The following is a 10,409-nucleotide window of genomic DNA, read 5'->3' as shown; positions in this document are numbered from 1 at the left end:
CACATTTTATTTAATGTTTGGAGTGTCCTGAACATATTCCACCCCCCTTTCACTGAGACACAATCTTTAGTTTTTTCAGCAAAGAGTGATACATGTCACATGGCCCTGCCATTGAAGACAATGCATTTTCGCCTGTGTGTAGGCCTATGTTTAAAGTATTGTGGAGCATTCAGGGACGTAAATCTCAACTACTTCACACATTTTATTTAATGTTTGGAGTGTCCTGAACATATTCCACCCCCTTTTCATTGAGACACAATCTTTAGTTTTTTCAGCAAAGAGCGATACATGTCACATGGCCCTGCCATTGAAGTTAATGCATTTTCGCCTTTCTTATCACCTATGTTTAAAGTATTGTGGAGCATTCAGGGACGCAAATCTGAACTACTTCACACATTTTATTTAATGTTTGGAGTGTCCTGAACATATTCCACCCCCCTTTCATTGAGACACAATCTTCAGTTTTTTCAGCAAAGAGTGATACATGTCACATGGCCCTGCCATTGAAGTTAATGCATTTTCGCCTGTGTGTAGGCCTATGTTTAAAGTATTGTGGAGCCTTCAGGGACGTAAATCTCAACTACTTCACACATTTTATCTAATGTTTGGAGTGTCCTGAACATATTCCACCCCCCTTTCATTGAGACACAATCTTTAGTTTTTTCAGCAAAGAGCGATACATGTCACATGGCCCTGCCATTGAAGTTAATGCATTTTCGCCTGTCTGATCACCTATGTTTAAAGTATTGTGGAGCCTTCAGGGACGTAAATCTGAACTACTTCACACATTTTATTTAATGTTTGGAGTGTCCTGAACATATTCCACCCCCCTTTCATTGAGACACAATCTTTAGTTTTTTCAGCAAAGAGTGATACATGTCACATGGCCCTGCCATTGAAGACAATGCATTTTCGCCTGTGTGTAGGCCTATGTTTAAAGTATTGTGGAGCATTCAGGGACGTAAATCTCAACTACTTCACACATTTTATTTAATGTTTGGAATGTCCTAAACATATTCCACCCCCCTTTCATTGAGACACAATCTTTAGTTTCATCAGCAAAGAGTGATACATGTCACATGGCAATACCCTGCCATTGAAGATAATGCATTTTCGCCTGTGTGATCTGTGTGTCAAGTGTTTTTTCACAGTGAATGACCAGAATAATGACTGCTAAACATATTTTACCCTTTCTTTACAGTGTTCTGAACATGTTCAACCAACTTTATTGAAGACATAATCCTTTTATCAGCAGATTGTTGTGTGTTTTACTGTTTCTTACTACAATATTTACAATGATGCCTGTTTAGTCAGTGTTCCCTATATTTAAACAAGAAAATCATACTTTTGCAACATCAGTGAATCGTTTTTAACCCATTTTGATGTTACTATGAAAGTAATATTAATTGTCAATTTTCAGCTACATCTTAGTCATTATCAAAGTATCCTGTACGCTTAAAATTAACTCACTATATCTTACCTTGTTTTAAATCAAGTTAATATAATGCACAGTTAACAAAATACCATTTTAAAGTCTGATCTAGCGAGTAGACAGATTAGGACTTTATAATGACAAATAGGCTACTATAACTTTCAAACACGCTTTTAACTATTTTCCCGATCATTAGGACAAATGGAACAATAAAACTCGTTGCATATAAAAGGTTTTTATATTACCCAGTCGATTAACAGGGTTGTTTGTTGTAAAAACCTTTCATTTGATACAACAAACTCATTTTACTTCCTCGTTTCGTTTTACTTCCTGGGGTTATTGTGGGTTATCGTTGCTAGCAGAACGGAACTCTGTGGCAGCAGGAAGTACAGGCCAATGGCAGGAGGCGGGACAAGGCAGTGAGCCGCCAATCAGCATCATCGACCGTTGACAGACAATTGCACGTGCGTTCTACGTGATTGGTCATTGCCAAATCTCTCAATGCTGGATGAAACTCTCCGAGCGGTAGTTTAAAGTCGCTCCAGGGTTTTCATTATGTAAGGTAAGAATACCTTGAGTTTGCAAGGTTTATTTTTGTGGTACATTGTAATACCTGCACTGTAATACTAATACTCTGCACTATACCTAGTATATCAGTTTTCTAAAAGTAAATTGATGTTTAAGTTGATAACTTTGACGAATCCCATGTGTTATGTTATTTTCCATGCACTGTAATGATCGTACAGCAGTTTGCATGTTTTACAGAAAGTTTGTTAATGTTTTCCTTTTGACTGTGAGTTTCTACATTCTTAGATTAACGTGACTAGCCGTAAACTCCGCTAGCCACGTCCATGCTTTTAATGTACTGTTTGATCTAGCGTGCATGGATTGAACTGTTAAGTTAAACATGCATTGAAAGTAATACTCTACGACTATCATGTGTGTATGTTTAATCTCATTGCTTCGGTATGTGTTTGAGACGACAGCGAATGTTAGCGAGTTTTCCCGAACGTTAATTAGCTGCACTAATACAACGTTTGTGCAGGTACATGTTTTGAGTTTACCTCAGATGAAGAACTCGGAGGTTATTGTGTTGGGGTAAATTGATTTCTGATTTTGGTGTGTATTTGTGGTTTGTCTGTTGTATAGATACCTCACCCCTCACCCCTGAAATGGTAGTAGGGCAACCCACTCCAGAAGTTGTCAGGAGTTTTGTTCCGGACAAATCTAGGTGGAGCAAGCCACTGAGTTTGTCCCAGCATGAACAGGTATCAATACACCTGGTGAAGGGTTGCTGATGACTACATTGATGTGGTCTTGTAGTTGTAGTTAATGTTGAACTTGTATAAAATGTTTAAAATATATTTTATTATGCTTCTGACAGCTCCAAAACACTATTGGCATGAATGATGAGGAGGAGGTGGCATACACTAATGGCATTGCACCAGTGGTGGAGGAAGTACTGAAGTTAAGTACTTAAGTAAAAGTACAAGTACCCAGGAAGATAAAAGTAAAAGTAAAAGTAAGGTACTACATCAACAATCCTACTTAAGTAAAAGTAAAAAGTACTTACTTTTAAATTTACTTTAAGTATTAAAAGTAAAAGTACTCACGCAATGGGTTGTCTCTCAATGTCTAGGCTGTGCCATTTTGATAAAGAAATAGCTACTGGTAATAAATGCCTCTACAGATGTCACTACTAGTAATAATTATAAGCAACAACATTTGTTAATTGGAAAGGTTGTTGTACTTATTGTGCCTACCATACTGTTCACACTATATCTTACAATTCTGCGGATGACAAGTTATCTACCAGGGATTATTTGCAAAGTTAATACCATTAAGCCAAACCAATAAAGACACCATGTGATATCTTTAAATCTTTTATTTAATTGTAAACGTGTAAAAAAGGGAAACATGGAACATGAAAAACAAATGTGATTGTAAAACTGGACAGAACAAGGCACGCTAGCTTGACATAGCTAACCTACCAGCTTTATCTTACCACTACGTTAAATATATAATGAAGGTCCAATCATGTTTTTTTATGCTATTGCTGTATGTCAACATGCATTTCGCTAGATAACATTATAATATCATGTCAGTAAACGAATTAAATACATATATCAATATTCAAAAGTCAGGGACATTAACTTAGCATAGCAATCACTCTGCTTACCTCGATATGCTACTTTAAATTTGAGGGCGAATTATTGAAGGCTAGCAACTCCTTTTTTTGAGGGAGACAGGAAACGCATTGAAACCACCAGAAGTCATTCTTGGGGCCTTTGAACTCGAACATATCTTTTAAATAGGGCCAATATCAGAGGGCTCAGTTCAGGCCGACTCTGGATCCATGTTGAATAGGCAGTAGTCAGGCTGAATGTTCAACTATAACAGGCAAAGCTACCGCTAGTGCTGCTGCCAAACGCGCACTCTGATATCATTGGAGTTGATAGAGCCACCTGATTGGTTTAAACTTCCAAAACAGCAACGCAATCCATAGTTTTGTGTAGGCAACATTTTGGCGAAACTATGTTCATAAAATGTAACGAGTAACAGCACATATTGTAGAAATGTAGCGGAGTAAAAGTATAGATAATAGCTAAAAAATGTAATGGAGTAAAAGTAAAAAGTATGCACTATTATTTTTACTTAAGTAAAGTACAGATACGTAAAAATGTACTTAAGTAAAGTAACGAAGTAAAAATACTTCGTTACATTCCACCGCTGCATTGCACTAACGAGAAAGGACTTCATTACATTGACTAATCCTAAGGAAGTTGACGGAAACGTAAGGATATCATGACATACTAACAGTTTGACAGTGTAGTACAGTGTTTTGGGGTATAGTATCCCTTTTTTCCCCATAGGTGCTGCATTTGTGTTTCCAGCTTCTCCAGAGAATGGCTAGTCAACAGGTAGCAAAGATCTTTTTAACAGTTTTGAAACACTTAATTCAGCATATTTTGCTCACATTCACACTAATACAAATACTTTTTAGAACATTGACATCTTTGCTGCTGATTGCCATGTGACTGTCACCTGGTTGCCCCCATATTCAGCAGACCCCATGGATCACCTCCCTGTATGTACCAATAAAATGATTCATAGTTATTCTTCATACTAAAGTGTTTGTCATTCAAAGCTAAACATAGCGCATGAACATATAATGCTTCTGTCTGTCTGTAGGTTGATGTGAAAATGCTGGACGCTGTGCTCCTTCCATCATGGAAACCAGGGCATTGGATGATATGTGTGAGTTTGTATTAAATGAGTGCTTATTGTTTAATACTGTTGAGTCATCATAAAACTTCAAACATAAAAGTGTTTCCCATTTATGAGATGGATATCAGTTATGTTTTGTACATGTTTCTTCATGTTCCATCATTTGGGGGTGCACCTTTTCAGATCTTGAAGCCCAAACAAAAACAAATATTTTTCCTCAACTCACTGGGAGGCCCTGGCATTGGTGATGCCGCTTACACAACTAAATACAGGTTATTTGTAGGGAATGTTCTTGCGTGAAAAGTTCAAGCGTCAAGGTTCACTTTTACTTGCCAGTTCATTTGGTTCTATATACCATATGCCATGCTGTCTTCATCCTAAAATGCCCCCCACCCAGTGTTTGTCATGACTTGTGACATGAAAGGAATTCTGCATCAGAGAATCATAATTTTCCACCTGCTGAAATGGAAACACCCAAGCAAGTGCTCATGGCATATGGTAGTTAATATGGTTCCATAATAATTACTCTGTCATTCCTGTTTTTTCTTTGGATCTTTTCTCTATGGGGTAGTTCCTGTTCAAAACCCCAAGTTACATTTCCCAGCAGTTATAAAATCTGAAGGACCTGCATTGTAGTACAGTGCACATCTGTGATTATAATACTCCGTTTTTCTCTATTCTTCATTTTTTTTTTTTCAGAGAACTTTCTCAGGAGATCAGTGAGGGTCCCTGGACAGAGTTTTCATGTGACAACCTTGAGGTATGCCAGTGTGTTCGAGGGGAATTGTAACAATTCACAGCTTACCTCTTCTTAAACCTTTTTTGATGTATTTTTCTAACCTTTAACTTCAAATCAAATCAAATCAAACTTTATTTGTACTTAACTTAACACAGGGCATTCCCAAGCAGAGAGGCTCTAATAGTTGTGGGGTGTTCATCCTAATGGTAAGAAATATTGCCATCCTGTGTTCCTTGCATAATTTCTTCCTGTAATCTTGTGGTTTGTTCATGGATACTTCAATTTGTTTGTTTACAGTATGCTGTCTACATCGTCTTTGGCCTCTCTTTTGACTTCACGGAGGTGTGTTTTTCAAACGCTTTTTAACATTTCATCTTATAAGGTCTATGTTTCAATTAAAATGTGTGCTTTTCCACAAACTAGTCGGACATGAACATTGCAAGGCGATGGTGGTCAACTTTCCACCAAGGTAACTCCTATTAACTAGGGTTTTTCCAACTGTATTTAACTCTTATGAAAAACTTGGACATTTGAACCCTTCTATATGTTGCCATCCATAAGATTTACTTATGTCAAACCTCTGCTGAAGGCTGTCATCTGGCAAAAGCAGAAAAAGGAGGCCACAGACAACCAACACAGCAGGACAGTGTGGTAATATTTTCTTTCTTAAGTTTTTGGACATGTTTCTCTGGACAATTCATGACTTTATAGAGACTGTGATCTGTTCTACAACATACTTGACATATGTGCATGGCAAGGTTGTGTTAGACAATTTCATAGTGTTTTATAGTGATTGTTCAATGAAACTCATTTTTACCTTGATGCAGCGGTGGAGGCCCTGACTGTGACTGTCCCCCCCTCCTTGTAAAAGACCAAGTGTGGAGGTAAGGTAACCTGTCAGGGTATGGTGTAATATGGGAGCTCCCTTGAATAATGTCAAATCTACTAAACCCTTTTTTTTGTATCTTTCCCTTCCTAACCCAGACCACAAACATCATGTCAGACCTGACAACTGCAGTGGAGTGGACAAGGCGCCATATGACGCGGTTCCAGGGACGTGTCTCCTTTCCCACAATTATTCATATGACAGAGGCGGAAAAAGAGGATGCACTGCGCAAGCTGAAAACCGCAGATGACCTGATGACCCATGACCTGGAGACTAAAGACCCCTTATTGTTCATTTTCACACACCAAGAGGACATGGAGGTGTTTCTCCAAAATTGTGTGGATCAACAGCACCTCCACGTAAATGCTATGTTCGATGGTGAACTTTAGTGCCTGTTATTCTTAAGTTGTATTTTAAAATGTTTAAAATGTTATGCGTTTCTGTGCATCAATGTTTCTTGTTTTGATGTACCTTTGTTTACTTTATAAAAACTGCCATATGTTTGTGTGCCGTGTGTGTGTAATACGTTGTTTTTTTGATAAAGCATTATTTTTTTATTATTGTTTCGTCCTGATTAAATGTTCTTATGATAAAAAGTGATTTGTGGTTTTGTTTATATGTAGAGTCAGTCTTATTGATTGACACACTTTTTACACACAGTCCAGTAACAATATAGGCTAAATCACAATCTGGAGAAAATCACAGAAAAGATGGTAAGCACTGAGGTAAAGATCTGATTGTGGTGTCAAATATTTAGCTTTTCATAAAATAAATAAAGTTTTCGACACACAGTCGGCAGCGAGAATTTAGTTTTTTTTCTTTAAATAACGCACATTGGAGTGGAGTTAACATACTCGAAATGTAATTATGCCAGATGAACTGTTGTATTATAAATATAAAGCTGAAATTATCTTTACCATGGTAAAAGCAATAGCCTAATTGAAAGGAGCTTGTAGTCAAAGTCAAGTCAAAGTAGCTTTATTGTCAATTTCCTGCATGTCAGACATACAAGGAATCGATAAAAACGTTTCCCACTCTCCCACGGTGAAACATATAAAGTGCACAGGCACAACAACAGATAAGACAAGACATTTAGATACATATAGATATACATATAGATATAAAAAACATACAGATACACGTACAGCAGCAGCAGCATAAGTTTTTTCTTTAAAGTGAGGTTATGGTAGTGCAAAAAAGGCAATTTAGTAATGGCAGCAAAAAGACATCCTGTAAGATGTATTTGTTACATTCCCAGTGCAGGTATAACAGTAAGTGGTTATGGTAAACGTAGGTGATAAAAGTGCAGGAGACAGTTTTGTTGCAGAGTCCTGAGTGATTTAAGGGGGGGGATTTCAGCCCCATGTCAGACTGACGGATATGGCTGGGGGGAGTGAGGGGAGAGAATTTAGCTTTCTGACAGCTTGGTGTATGAAGCTATCTCTGAGTCTGGTGGTGAGGCAACGGAGGCTCCTATACCTTCTTCCAGAGGGTAGGAGGCTGAACAGACTGTGTGCGGGGTGGCTGGTGTCACTCGCAATCGAGGTAGCTTTCCGGGTGAGGCGGGTTGTTATCGTTCATCAAACTATAACGTTAGACGTACTGAAACTTTCATATTCAACACACGGTAGGTCTACCACAACATTTATTAGCTTGTAGCTAAATAACATTTTAACTACGAACTTTAATTTAATCCTGTTTAATTTAATCATTTAATTTAAACACTTCTCGCTCAGTATTCGTTCGTGCAATTGGATGTCAATGGTCGATGATGCTGATTAGCGGCTCACTGCCTTGTCCCGCCTCCTGCCATTGGCCTGTACTTCCTGCTGCCACAGGCCACTGCCTTGTCCCGCCTCCTGCCATTGGCCTGTACTTCCTGCTGCCACAGGCCACTGAGAGATTTAACTCCTACTGGTAAAATGTGTGTACCAGTTGTGATTCTCGTCACTGAGTGCTCCACAATACTTTAAACATAGGAAAAGTGTGAAGAGGTGAAAATGCATTATCTTTAAGGGCCATGTGACACACATCACACTTTGCTGACGAAACTAAGGATTGTGTCTCAATAAAAGAGGGGTGGAATATGTTCAGCTTGAAGTAAAATGTGTGTAGTAGTTGCGATACTTTAAACATAGGCGATCACACTTTTCCATAATATTTGCCTATCACATACTCCTAACTGCCTTATGTTCAATGGGAAGAAATATTGAATAACAATATTTTGTTCAAAGTTTGGTGACATATATTGAGAAAATCAGAATGACTAATAAAAATGTTTTTTTATTTTTTTTATAAATCAGTACAACACACAATCAGGCTACACACAATGTCAACACCATTTACAGCATCTGTAATGGAAACAAGATATAATACTACTGTACCTTTAAATTATTAGTTTTGATTTTAATTTGTGGGTGGGTGTGGTCTGGGGGGTATGTTGGCCTGTCCAGTGACAGTTACTGTCATTTCACACATTGCTGTGTTCACACATTCCAGTAAGTCACTTTTCTGAAAAATGCAGATTGGATACCGACATCGGGTTAACCCCTGTCCACTGTCAGATGTGACAGAGTGGTCCCACAAAAATGTATTTCTACCAGAAAAAAAACTGACAAAAAGGTAGGCTTTTATGCTTTTCAATAAAAGTCTATCCTTAGTTTTTCCTCTAATATTGTCTTGTTGATGAAACATTTTAAACGTGAAACAACATAAATGGTCATTCCGTTTACACAGTTTGCTAATACAATACACCTACACAATACATTTAGCATAGATTACACTTTTATTGTTCTAACACATAATGTAACAAACAAATCATTTTAGCTTACCTTTTCCAACCATCAAAAACTGTCTCTAAACTGCTTAGTCATACTGATCTAACTGCATATTAGTTGATAGCTGTGATTGGCTGCCTTTTCTCTCACTCTCAATCACAGCAGATATGTAGAATGGAACTGAGTTACAGAATTGAAACACCGGATGTAGCACCGGAAGTAGCAAAATGAAACAAAATGAAACAAAGGAGGTTGAAATTGTTCCATTTACTACTTCCGCTACTCTAGGCGAAAAGCATTTGTCTATCTCATTTGCATATCTGCTGCCATTGACTGCTTTGCCTGTTGGCTGCCTAGAGCCCTCCCCTCCCCCTCCATTATTCCCCCCTGCTCTCAATCACAGCTATCAGTCACTCCATGTTTGACACTCTTTAAAAAATCGGAAAAGGTAAGTTAAAATTATGTGTTCGTCACATTCTGTGTTAGGAGAACAAAAAAGTGTAATCTATGCTAAATGTATTGTGTAGGTTTATTGTATTAGCAAACTGTGTAAACGTTTTAAGGTTACATTTTGTCAGCTAAATCAAGGTTACATTTTTTCAATTGGGTTTAATTCATAGTTTCGATGGCGGTAAAACTGCATTACAAAATAATATCAGAGTATTTGTCTAGCTAGCCTTCATGTAATTTAACAAGCTCTGGTTAGGCAAGGTTTAATTTAAACTTTCGATCGCGGTGAAATGCGTGTAGAATATAACCAGAGTGCTTGTCTAGCTAGCCTGCTGTCATTCGTGTAATTGGGCAAAGTCAGCTATGTCAAGATTGAATTTAAACGTTCGATCACTGTTAAATCGCGTTAAAAAATGTTTTATTTAAAGTACTTGTGTATCTAGCTTGCTGTCATTCATGTAAATTACTAAACGCTTGACTTTTCATTCATTAACATTGCAAAAGCAATACGTGTTTGGCAAAGTCAGCTATGTCAAGGTTAAATTTAAACGTTCGATTTCTATTCGAAAAAATGTGATTAAAGTGCTTGTGTATCTAGCTTGCTTTCATTCAATGTATCTTCATTAGTACGCCGACTAAAAGGAGTTTCTTTCTTAGAGCGAATCGAGTTGTTGCACTAAACGTTAGCCATCTTGACAGCCATTGCATTGAGAGCCCTGTTTTGTAAAACAAATGGATTTAACATGAGAGTCTAGAGGTCTGGGGCAATTTTCATTTCGCCCAAAACCATTTGAAGCATGACTAGTCTGATTGGACAATGACAAACCGCCCCTGCCAACAACCAGGCTTATTGGGTGAGAGACACGAGGAGAACGAGTGAAGTGGGGCGACACATGA

At 37.8% G+C, this 10,409-nt stretch overlaps 1 long non-coding RNA gene across 1 annotated transcript; it reads left to right on the top strand.

The window, feature by feature from the left end:
- The first annotated feature begins 1,830 nt into the window (after nucleotides 1–1,830).
- On the top strand, nucleotides 1,831–2,932 carry LOC122130605. Its single transcript, XR_006151927.1, has 3 exons — nucleotides 1,831–1,994; nucleotides 2,582–2,700; nucleotides 2,817–2,932. It is a non-coding gene; the product is annotated as an uncharacterized LOC122130605 (long non-coding RNA).
- Nucleotides 2,933–10,409: the final 7,477 nt, after the last annotated feature.

Source organism: Clupea harengus, unplaced genomic scaffold, assembly GCF_900700415.2.
Source record: "Clupea harengus unplaced genomic scaffold, Ch_v2.0.2, whole genome shotgun sequence".
NCBI classification, from domain to species: domain Eukaryota; kingdom Metazoa; phylum Chordata; class Actinopteri; order Clupeiformes; family Clupeidae; genus Clupea; species Clupea harengus.
Note: the sequence above shows the minus strand (reverse complement) of the source record. Positions and strands in the feature narration are given on the sequence as shown.